Consider the following 12,118-nt stretch of genomic DNA (forward strand, 5'->3'; position numbering starts at 1 on the left):
TAAACTTAGAAAGACTTAAATTTTTAGATTGAACAGGTTTACTGAACGTAAGTCAATATTCACCTAAGAAATTTATATTTACACATGTGCTGAATTTTTGTTTTACACTTAAAAGTAAATTTAAAAGATTCTATAAGGATCCAATTAGGATACAAAATAGGTTCAGACAAAAGGAAAAAGAATCACATTGATTTTATATTTTTCATATAACAGATATTGGATTAACATTCAGAGAGTTTCCTCAGGTCTAATAATTCTATATCTGTGTGTGAGGAGAACAAAAGAGTATTCTAAGATTTCTCACATCAACTTCCTAAAGAATGCATTCAAATAAAGGCATAAAAATCATGACTTGATGAAGAAATAAGTTGCTCTTGCAGAGGTTATTGAAGCCAATTAAATAAAGATATGTCTTATAAATTAATGCAATTTTCAAAAGAAATTCTGAGGTAGAAACAGATGATACCATAACAGTAATTATAAGACATCAACATTTCAAATTTTTTTAAAACATAGGAAAAGGATAGTGGGTCAATGGGAGAAGTCTCTGAGGTTTGGCATACTAAATATTGGGCTCTATGCTAGGAAGTTAATAGAGTATTTTTTTATAATCACTGATAACTAGATAAAATAATATAAACTAAATATAAGCATGAATATATTAATATAAAATATGTCTTTCAGATAATTAGGAAACAAAGCAAAGAGAATACACATTGAAAAGGTTATAAAACAGAATCAAATGAATAATCCCACATTTACAGAAATATTTCATACATATGTAAATATAAATTAAACATGAACATTTATTAACTTATTCCACTGAAAGATAATTATCTTTAGGTGTTGGATGGTAGATTATTATAGATTTATCATTTTATATTTTACATATCTTCAACAATGACTATCAATTATATAGTGACACAAAAAGTGATTTGTTTTTACTAATATAAAATTTAAACTAATTTTATATACATACAATGACATTAGTCAATACTTCTAGAGAATTTCAGCTAATAGAGTATTTTCAGTGACAAATTTGAAGAAAGAAATTAAACTTGATTTAAAAAAATTTTTTAACATCTTTATTAGAGGATAATTGCTTTACAATGGTGCATCAGTTTCTGCTTTATAACAAAGTGAATCAGTTATACATATACATATGTCCCCATATCGCTTCCCTCTTGCATCTCCCTCCCTCCCACCCTCCCTATCCCACACCTCTAGGTGGTCACAAAGCACAGAGCTGATCTCCCTGTGCTATGCGGCTGCTTCCCACTAGCTATCTATTTTATGTTTGGTAGTGTATATATGTCCATGCCACTCTCTCACTTTGTCCCAGCTTACCCTTCCCCCTCCCCATATCCTCAAGTCCATTCTCTAGTAGGTCTGCATCTTTATTCCCGTCTAGCCCCTAGGTTCTTCTGACCATTTTCTTTTCTTTTTTTTTTTGTTTTTAAATTCCATATATATGTGTTAGCATACGGTATTTCTTTTTCTGTTTCTGACTTACTTCACTCTGTATGACAGACTCTTGGTCCATCCACCTCACTACAAATAACTCAGTTTCATTCCTTTTTATGGCTCAGTAATATTCCATTGTATATATGTGCCACATCTTCTTTATCCATTCATCTGTTGATGGACACTTAGGTTCCTTCCATGTCCTGGCTATTGTAAATAGAGCTTCAATGAACATTTTGGTACATGACTCTTTTGAATTATGGTTTTCTCAGGGTATATGCCCAGTAGTGGGATTGCTGGGTCATATGGTAGTTCTATTTTTCATTTTTTAAGGAACCTCCATACTGTTCTCCATAGTGGCTGTATCAATTTACATTCCCACCAACAGTGCAAGAGGGTTCCCTTTTCTCCACACCCTCTCCAGTATTTATTGTTTGTAGATTTTTGATGATGGCTATTCTGACCGGTGTGAGATGATATCTCATTGTAGTTTTGATTTGCATTTCTCTAATGATTAATGACGTTGAGCATTCTTTCATGTGTTTGTTGGCAATCTGTATATCTTCTTTGGAGAAATGTCTATTTAGGTCTTGTCCATTTTTGGATTGGGCTGTTTGTGTTTTTGATATTGAGCTGCATGAGTTACTTGTATGTTTTGGAGATTAATCCTTTGTCAGTTGCTTCATTTGCAAATATTTTCTCCCATTCTGAGGGTTGTCTTTTCATCTTGTTTATGGTTTCCTTTGCTGTGCAAAAGCTTTGAAGTTTCATTAGGTCCTGTTTATTTTTGTTTTTATTTCCATTTCTCTGGGAGGTGGGTCAAAAGGATCTTGCTGTGATTTATGTCATAGAGTATTCTGCCTATGTTTTCCTCTAAGAGTTTGATGGTGTCTGGCCTTACATTTAGGTCTTTAATCCATTTTGAGTTTATTTTTGTGTATGGTGTTAGGGAGTGTTCTAGTTTCATTCTTTTACATGTTTCTGTCCAGTTTTCCTAGCTCCACTTATTGAAGAGGCTGTCTTGTCTGCACTGTATACTCTTGCCTCCTTTATGAAATATAAAGTGACCATATGTGCGTGGGTTTATCTCTGGACTTTCTATCCTGTTCCATTGATCTGTATTTCTGTTTTTGTGTCAGTACCATACTGTCTTGATTACTGTAGCTTTGTAGTATAGTCTGAAGTCAGGGAGCCTGATTCCTCCAGCTCCAGTTTTCTTTCTCAAGATTGCTTTGGCTATTTGGGGTCTTTTGTGTTTCCATTACAAATTATGAAATTTTTTTTTCTAGTTCTGTGAAAAATGCCAGTGGTAGTTTGATAGGGATTGCACTGAATATGTAGATTGCTTTGGGTAGTAGAGTCATTTTCACAATGTTGATTCTTCTAATCCAAGAACGTGGTATATCTCTCCATCTATTTGTATCATCTTTAATTTCTTTCATCAGTGTCTTATAATTTTCTGCATACAGGTTTTTTGTCTCCTTAGGTAGGTTTATTTCTAGATATTTTATTCTTTTTGTTGCAGTGGTAAATGGGAGTGTTTTCTTAATTTCACTTTCAGATCTTTCATCATCAGTGTATAAGAATGCCAGAGATTTCTGTGCATTAATTTTGTATTCTACTACTTTACTGGACTCATTGATTAGCTCTAGTAATTTTCTGGTCAAATCTTTAGGATTCTCTATATATAGTATTATGTCATCTGCAAACAGTGACAGCTTTACTTCTTCTTTTCTGATTTGGATTTCTTTTATTTCTTTTTCTTCTCTGATTGCTGTGGCTAAAACTTCCAAAACTATGTTAAATCATAGTGGTGAGAGTGGGCAACCTTGTCTTGTTCCTGATCTTAGTGGAAATGGTTTCAGTTTTTTACCATTGAGGACTAAACCTGATTATTTTTAATTACTTAAACTCAGTTACTTTTTAAATATATAATGAAAATGACATTTATTGAAGATGGATTTACCTGTGTATTTATCATACATCCAAGTTAATTCAGAATGGGAATTGAGAGTAGTTAATGCATCATGGAGATAGCCAAGGTGAGTCTTAAAATAGTACTATAATGTAAATGCATGCACTCAACATTATCTTAAAGAGGTAAAGACCTTAAAATCTCTAAGAGGTCATATTCAAGAAAATGTTCAAAACAAGGACAAAGTTAGATTTCATTTGGTTTTAAGTCTTCCCTTGGGAAAGTACACAAGTACTGTAATGAACATTTTGGGAATGAGCATATCTGATATTATTTAAATTTCAAAATTTTATTCACAGATTAATAATTGAATGAGAGGTGATGCATAGAATTTGGTCTGCTGTTAAAATTTCAGCAAGAAAAATTAGGGAAGAGATAAGAGATGTCTTTGAACTTTTGACAAGAGAGAGCTTACTTCCAATTATGGGGTGATTTAAGGCCTGTTGAAAGCTGATTTGTCACCTGGTTGATGGGTTTTCCTAAATAGTAGGAGCTTATCTTAGGAGAAAAGCTAATCTTATGTATTGTCTGTAATTGAAATTGGGTTGAGAAATCAGAGTGCCTTTGTATTTAGAAGTTATACTCCAATAGAAACTAGGATTACATCCCAATCTTTATGAAAGTACTTTTTAATAGAAAAACTTTGTGTGGTAAATATTTTTTATTCCAAATTTTCCTCAGAAGAGATAAATAGAAGAAATCATATGAGCTAAGTGTACCAGAACCTATTTTGGTCCATGGAAATTGCATTTGTCACCCACTTTTCTCTTTCCAGTACCCACCCACCACAGGTTGACTCAATAGGTGGAGCAGGTGTCATGAATTCTAATGAGCCCATGAAATTTTGAATGTTGTTCCCATTGCGAATAACTACTGAGCTTTTGTTCTTCAATCCCTTTGGAAACTCAACATTCTGTGTTGACTTAAAATTTAGTTGACTTATACAAGAATTTAAACAAAACTTATCTTCTGTTTGTTTATTTCTTCCTGTTCTGATAGTTAAGGTAAATGACTCAGAGTAAGAGAAATGATGATACTTTTTGACCAAAGTTCAGGTACAGAAAGTCTCTTGCAATTTGTTTTCTTGTTACCTTGACTAAACCTACACATTCCATTTATTAAGCTTAGTAGATTCTGAAATTGGAAACTATTTTCTTTATAATTATATCATATATGAAGTTAGTCTTTCCCATGTAAATTTCTAGAGAAGGATTGGGGAAAAGTCTTTGGATATTTACTTTTATTTGTTTATAACAAGTTGTGGTGAAATCAAAGTTTGAAAACCATTGATTCTTATTCTACAAATGAATATCCTCTTTCTTCAGTTAGTCTCCTATGCTAATGAATTATTTTCTCTTATGTGAGTTAAGCATTATTATGAAACTTTATCATGTAATTAAGAAAATAAAACAAGGGGGGAAGGATAGATTGGGAGTTTGGGATTGACATGTACACACAGCTATATTTAAAACAGATAATCAATAAAGACCTACTGTATAGCACAGGGAACACTGCTCAATATTCAGTAATAACCTAAATGGGAAAAGAATTTGCAAAAGAATAGATACATGTATACGTATAACTGAATCACTTTGCTGTACACCTGAAACTAACACAACATTGTTAATCAACTATGCTCCAATATAAAATAAAAATTAAAAAAAAAAGAAAATGAAATCACAAATATAGTAAGTCCTCTACATATAACGAGTTCCGTTTTGAGAGTGCGTTCGTAAGTCCAATTTGTTCATAAGTCCAACAAAGTTAGCCTAGGTACCCAACTAACACAATTGGCTATATAGTACTATACTGTAATAGGTTTATAATACTTTTCACACAAATAATACATAAAAAACAAACACAAAAAATAAAGAAAACGTCTTACAGTACAGTATCTTGTAAAGTACAGTAGTACAGTACAACAGTTGTCATACAGGGGCTGGCATTGAGTGAACAGGAAAGAAGAGTTCCTGACTGGAGGAGGGAAAGGAGGTGGGAGATGGTAGAGCTGAAGGAACATGAGCAATAGGAGACTGAGGGCCGGCTGCAATTTCACTCACGTCTGATGTTGATGGAACTCAGGTTCACATCTTTGAAAGTTCACAACTTGAAGGTTCGTATGTAGGGGACTTATTTTATCTGTATGTGTATGTAATGCATTTTCCCTGCTTATCCTTAAACTTAAGTTTAGACCTTGATTTAAGCCTCTGTTTTATTACTAAAGTTACTAAATGTACATTGACTGTGGCAACAACCCAGTGTATTGGAGGAAATCTGGATTCTGGAGGAAGACTCCCTTAGATTTAAGCCTACCTCTCCAACTGTATCACATATTATATATGTGATATATAATCATATATCATATGTCATTGAAAAAATTTAGGAAAAGCTAAAATGTTCAGATTCTTCATCTATAAATGGGGAAAAATAAAAATAATGCATAGGAACACTTTGAGGATTTAATAAGGCAATATATTTTAAATGCCTGATATAATATTTAGTTCATGGTTGGTATAAAACAATCTCCTCTGCTTCTGATCATCCTTTGTTTAAAGTTCTAAACAGCTATGAAATAAATGTTCTAAAGCAGGCGCAAAAAGAAGAAACCCTAGACAAAAAATTCTAAGACCAAAAAAATAAAATCAGTCTCTGGATGATCAACTACAATTGTAGTAGCTGAGATAGATACTGTCTTTCTCACTCTTTTGCAAATGACTTTGGGAGAATTAGTAACTGCTCATAAATATGTTCAATTTTTTTTTTTTTTTTTTTTGCGGTACGCGGGCCTCTCACTGTTGTGGCCTCTCCCGTTGCTGAGCACAGGCTCTGGACGCTCAGGCTCAGCGGCCATGGTTCACGGGCCCAGCCGCTCTGCGGCATGTGGTATCTTCCCGGACCGGGGCACGAACCCGTGTCCCCTGCATCAGCAGGCGGACTCTCAACCACTGCGCCACCAGGGAAGCCCAATATGTTCAATTTTAAAATGAACATTCTGTGGCATCTAGGGTTTATGTAAATGTCCAAACTCAACAAATTGTATATTTTTAATATGGCCAGTTTGGGTATGTAAATAATACCTCAATAAAGCTTAAAAAGCCCAGTAAATAATTATTTTAGAGTCCTTGAAAAATATGATGAAACAACAATATCTTATCCAGATTATCGAACCTAGTTTTAACTCATTTTATTGTACCAAATTTTACTAGATTTCACAATTCTCTCAATATTTATCAAAGTAGAGCAATGTCTAGTGTTAAAATACCGGCAAAATACTCTTGAAAATTATGGTTAGTGAGGTCATTTAAAATTATAATTGCTCACAGAAGGTAACTGAAGCAGAGACTACTGTGTATCTGTATCAGTTAGTAACTACTGTAATAATGATATATAACAGCCCCCCACCCCTTTCAACTCAGTAGCTTATACCAACAAGCTTACTCTTACACAGAATTGCAGGCCAATTTCTGTTCAGCTGATCTAGGCTGGGCTAAACTGAGTGGCTCTGTTTCAGGCTGTGGGATGGCTAGGTTTGGTTTCAGACTCATATCTGCTCAGGTTTTGTTCTACTTCACATGTCTCTCATCCTCCTTGGGGCATGACCTTCTCAAGGTTAAGGAAGGAATACCAGAGGGAGCCAGAAATCCCTAAGCACATTTAAAACTTCTGCTTTTATCACTTCTGCTACCATTCCTTTCAACAAAGCAAATCATATGGCCAAAGACAATATCAGTAAGTTCAGGAAATATATACTGCTCAATCTCCTGAGAAGTGTACTGCAAAGTCATATGACAAAAGGTATGGATACACAAAGAGAGTGAAAATGTGGGAAGACTGATCCAACCTACTATGGTATTCACCAAAGTTTTCTTCCTAAGCAAACACTTAACTTATATTTCCCTTGCAGATAGGTGTTCCTGTGTGACTGAATGATACCAGTGAAATGTGGCTGGAAGTGATAAATGCTGTCTCCACGCTTGGCTCATATAAAACATCTCATACTATCCTCCATGGTCTTTCTTTGCTCACCTAGTGGCTGAATGTGGAGGAGACCTAGGACTTAGAATAATACGCCTGAGTTATACAATGGAAGGAATATGGACTCTCATTTTATATAATAGAATCTCTAAATAACCTCACATTGGTCTATAACATTAGGGATATAAAACAAAAAAAAAAAACAGAAAAAAAATTTTACTCTGTGAATCTTCTCAGATTTTCAGCAATATTTGTGATAGTAGCCATCCTATCATATTTGACTCTGCAACTTCTTAAAATCTATCCTAAATATTCAAGTATCTAAAATAATTTTACTCATGACTCAAATAACAGAAAGTGATCATCCTTAACAATTTTACTAAGAATGAGGTGGATCCAATAGGACATGGCTCCAGAGGCACTTCATTTGGCAGATTGAGGGTAGAGTGTGGTTACAGACTTAGGAGGCTGTTATTCATAATGGTAGGATAGATTTCACTGGATGCTTATGAATATTAAAGGTGTTATTTCACACTGGGGTATTTGAGATAAGTGGTTGGTGAAATTTTTGAAGAGCTGTAGGTAAACTTTATTTTTTAATCTAATTTCTCTCCCAACCAAAATGAATACATATACATGGCAAAAAATTCAAATTGCCTAAAAGGATATACAGCTAAAAGCTACGTCTCCTTGTCTTCTTTCCAGATATAACCAAGCTAATGATTTCCTATGTAAATCCTGAAAATATTTTCTGTGTATATACCTTGCATTTGTCTTGTGATGATTTTCGATACTAGTATGAATACTGGTCCCTATACTTTTAAGAATTGAATGCTAGACCTACACCTTTTTCATCCACTGCTGTATAACTAATGCCAGATGGTACCTTGACAATATCTGAGGTGATGCTGTGTGACAGTACCTATTGTGACAATCAGAATTTATGCTTCAAAGATTTTATGACTTGCAGAAAATGCCAAATTTCCATCTAACCAAAAATATTATGTTCACTCTAACTGCAGTGTTAAAATATTTGAGTTACTTTGATTTATTTCTACTTGGGAATACAGCCTGGAATTTAGGGATTTTATGTTCTCTGTAGCAAAATTATATGTGATTGCAGGTGAAAGTATATAATTTCTGTGAGTAGAACAAAGGTGTACAATGTGAATCTAAGCTATTCCACTCACTTTTCTGTTAAGTACCTTGGGTTAGAGCATATTTCCCTTCAAGTGATAGGGTCTTTTGTACACCTCTACTTCTATCCTTGGTAACCACTTAGGGCCCTGAGAATCTAGTTTCTGAAGCTGAAAAACCACACTTTGTGTGAGGAGAAATTGTGAGAGGTCATTTTACCACTGGCGTCCAGATGGCTTTGAAATTTTGAAGAAGCTCGGTGTGGAGGCTGTTTAGAATCAAAAGCAGATCTGAAACCATATGGGACTGTTTTAGTCCAGAGAAGTTAAAATTTATAAAGATGAATGATTAAAAATAAACCCACTCTTGGTCAGTGGCTAGGGGTAGAGTAATTCCTCTAAGTTCGGAATACTGGGTTCTTGGCTTCTTGTTATAAAAAATGTGAATACCTACCTTCTCCCTTCTCCCCTCTTTTCCCTTTTCTTGGCCTCCTGTGACCCTCCATCACTTTGTTTCCAGCTTCCTTTTTCTGAATGAGCACTTTATAATTTTATTGTTTACTGTCTGTGATGCAGGGACCGTTACTGTCAGGTCTGTTGAAAGGCTGCAATGAAAAGGGTCAGTGCAGTCATTTGTTTTTTATGGAACCTCCTCTCTATGTTGGCAAAGCCCTAAATCATACCCTTATTCTGTTATACAAAGTGATAGACAAAATGGGTATTTAAATAAAACATCACTCAAAATCTGTAACAGAATTATTTATTTTACTCTTACCTTTAATCGCAAGTAGAATTATTCTTTATTAACAGATACAGTGAATCTAAGCTTTTAGCTGAGCATTTAGTGGAACATCTACCCAGTAAGCTTTGCTTATGTTGCAGACGGCTACCCTGAGGAGTGCTTTGAATTTAAATGTGATTCCCTTATTAGTTTCTGCTAACTGCAAATATCCCAGGCACTTAATTAAGTGGCTGAGTAATGTATGAATGCTCATTTCTGCTTGTCATGCAGAACAAAGTGATGTATTTATATTCCATGCACAATATGAAATTTAATGACACGGGCAACAGTAATTTAGAAAACCTTTGTTTTTATTGTCCTTGTTTTTGCTTAAGCAGTTTCTCCGCTTTGTCATAGTTTGGCCAGGACAATGATATAAGACTTCTTCCAAATGTTAGCTGCTGGCAGGTGACATTTCCTAATAAACCAGAGGCTCTTCTGTGCCATCTAATGACTTAAAACTTTGGTGGGTTTTCATTAACTAAGTTATTTTGGGTTTTGTTCCTTACTCTAATTTTTAATTTAATAGCAGAGAACAATTACTTTACATGGCTGTTTAGCCATTGCAACACAAAGGGAAAGGTAGCTTCTGCTAGGATTTGAATTAATATATTAGGTTGCAGGGTAAACAAGTAAAAAAACAACCAGTACTGGTTTTTTAACACTAGATGGTGAGGAGTGAAATATCGAGGCCAAGTCTCCTGATAAGTGTTTCAGGGAACCCTTTTCATGTCTGTAGTTTTTCTAATATTATTATTATTATTTTTTTACTTCAGGAATCCAAAATGCCAAGGGAGTTTTGGTTGGCATTCAAGGTCAGTCCCAAAGCAGAATCCCATTTTCCTTCTCTCCCAATTTCTCTGTATCTCCCTTAAACTCACATAATACTTCAAATATCTCTAAATTATATGTTTATGTTTTGTCACTTTAAACTGGGCTGTGTGTATGTGTGGTCGTTTGGACAGTGGTTTAACTAGTCAGATGGTGCTATTGTAGTGCAGAGCAGAAGGAATTCATGTTCTATTTCAGCTCCTTTGCTCCTTGTATGAGGTTGGGAGGCTCCTTTAATTAGAGTCTTGGCTCAGAATTTCTGTCTGTTCTGGAAATCCTAACCTCAGTTAGTCTACTCACTTTATTTAGACAGTTTCATTTGTTTCCTAATGGAGTTACTTGGGTGGTGAACTGGGTCAAAGTTGTAGCGTTATTACTTCCTGGTATAAAATGTATTTTGTATCCTGAATTCTGTACCACAAGCAAGTGCAGTAGGGCTTCCCTGGTGGCGCAGTGGTTGAGAGTCTGCCTGCCGATGCCGGGGACTCGGGTTCATGCCCCGGTCTGGGAAGATCCCACGTGCCGCGGAGCAGCTGGGCCCGTGAGCCATGGCCGCTGAGCCTGCGCGTCTGGAGCCTGTGCTCCACAACGGAAGAGGCCACGACAGTGAGAGGCCCGCGTACCGCAAAAAAAAAAAAAAAGAAAAAAAAGAAAAAAAACAAGAAAGTGCAGTATTCATCTGAACTATAATTCCTCACTGGATGGGGGAACTGTGTGTAAATTATGTACCCCCCTGCTTTTACATACCTGCACCATCTCTTTCCTGTTAGCTTCAGTCACACGCTAGCCATGCCCATCCTAACCAAGCAAAATGATGTCAGGCTGCTGGGAGAACGCTGTTTGCACAGTGCCTGTCAGAGAAGCCCTATTGCATGTTAAATTCTTGGCAGTGCTACTCCTTGGTGTCTCAATAATCATAAACTGCTGTTCTGTGTAAAATGATTCTTCCATTCTGCAAAGTGCATAATTTTATTTAAAAATATTTCCATCTTACATTTCTGCTTCTTTCTTATCAAACACCCAATTTTAGGTGTGCTGACAAGTCATTGAGCAAGGGAGTGGGGAAACACTGGCAGCAAAAATGCCAGGAGTCATTCTAATCTCCTAATTTCTGTGCAACTGCATTTGATGGTCTTTCTCACACTAGCTCTGAAATCAAATCTGTCTCAGCCCCTTCAGCCACTCTGACCTCACCATATGCCCCTGACTGGAGAGAAGCCCAGCTTGGCTGCCTGTGATCAGAGTCCACATATGTTGAGGGAGGGACCCCGGAAGGTGGCTGACAGTATTCCTTTAGCCAGTAATTCCTTCAGGGAGAAGAAAGGTCTCCCTTGTGCCTGCTTTTATGTTATACACTGTATTCAAACCCCAGCTAAAAATGACCAATGCCAGCGATGGCAATTTACCTTTACCCTCCAAGCTATAGGGTTCAGCTGGTGGATCTCATCCATTGTGGTGGAGAAATATCCTCCTTATTTTTCTTTTCTCTCTTTTTTCTTTGTATAAAGAGTAGCATCTTTCAATATTCAACTAATCAACAGTGACAAGCTCCGTTTGACTGCTCACTTCTCTAGTGAGGCTTCCAGCTTTTAAGCATCAAGGTTAGTGAGGCTCTCTTCTGGGTGGGCCAGTTTGTTTCTCAGTGACATGAGAGCATTGCCTGGGGTGTGCACTGGGTGAGGCTTGTCAGTCGAGATATAATTTTTCTCTTTTGATGGATTTTTCAACTATTTACTACAAACTGAAGAGACTAGAAATATATATTCTGCTCTGTCTCTCCTTCTAAGCACATTGAATTCTTTTTTATTTGGACATCTGAATATTTGGACAATATTCAGGGTTGGAAAGATGCTTAAATGTTCAGTCCATACATCCATCTGGTGCTTAAATCCTAACCATAGTACCTTCCTAAATGTCATCTAGCATAGGTTTGAATGCTTTCAGAGTCAGGAGGCT

This window comes from Mesoplodon mirus, assembly GCF_964341445.2.
Source record: "Mesoplodon mirus genome assembly, chromosome: 4".
NCBI lineage: Eukaryota > Metazoa > Chordata > Mammalia > Artiodactyla > Ziphiidae > Mesoplodon > Mesoplodon mirus.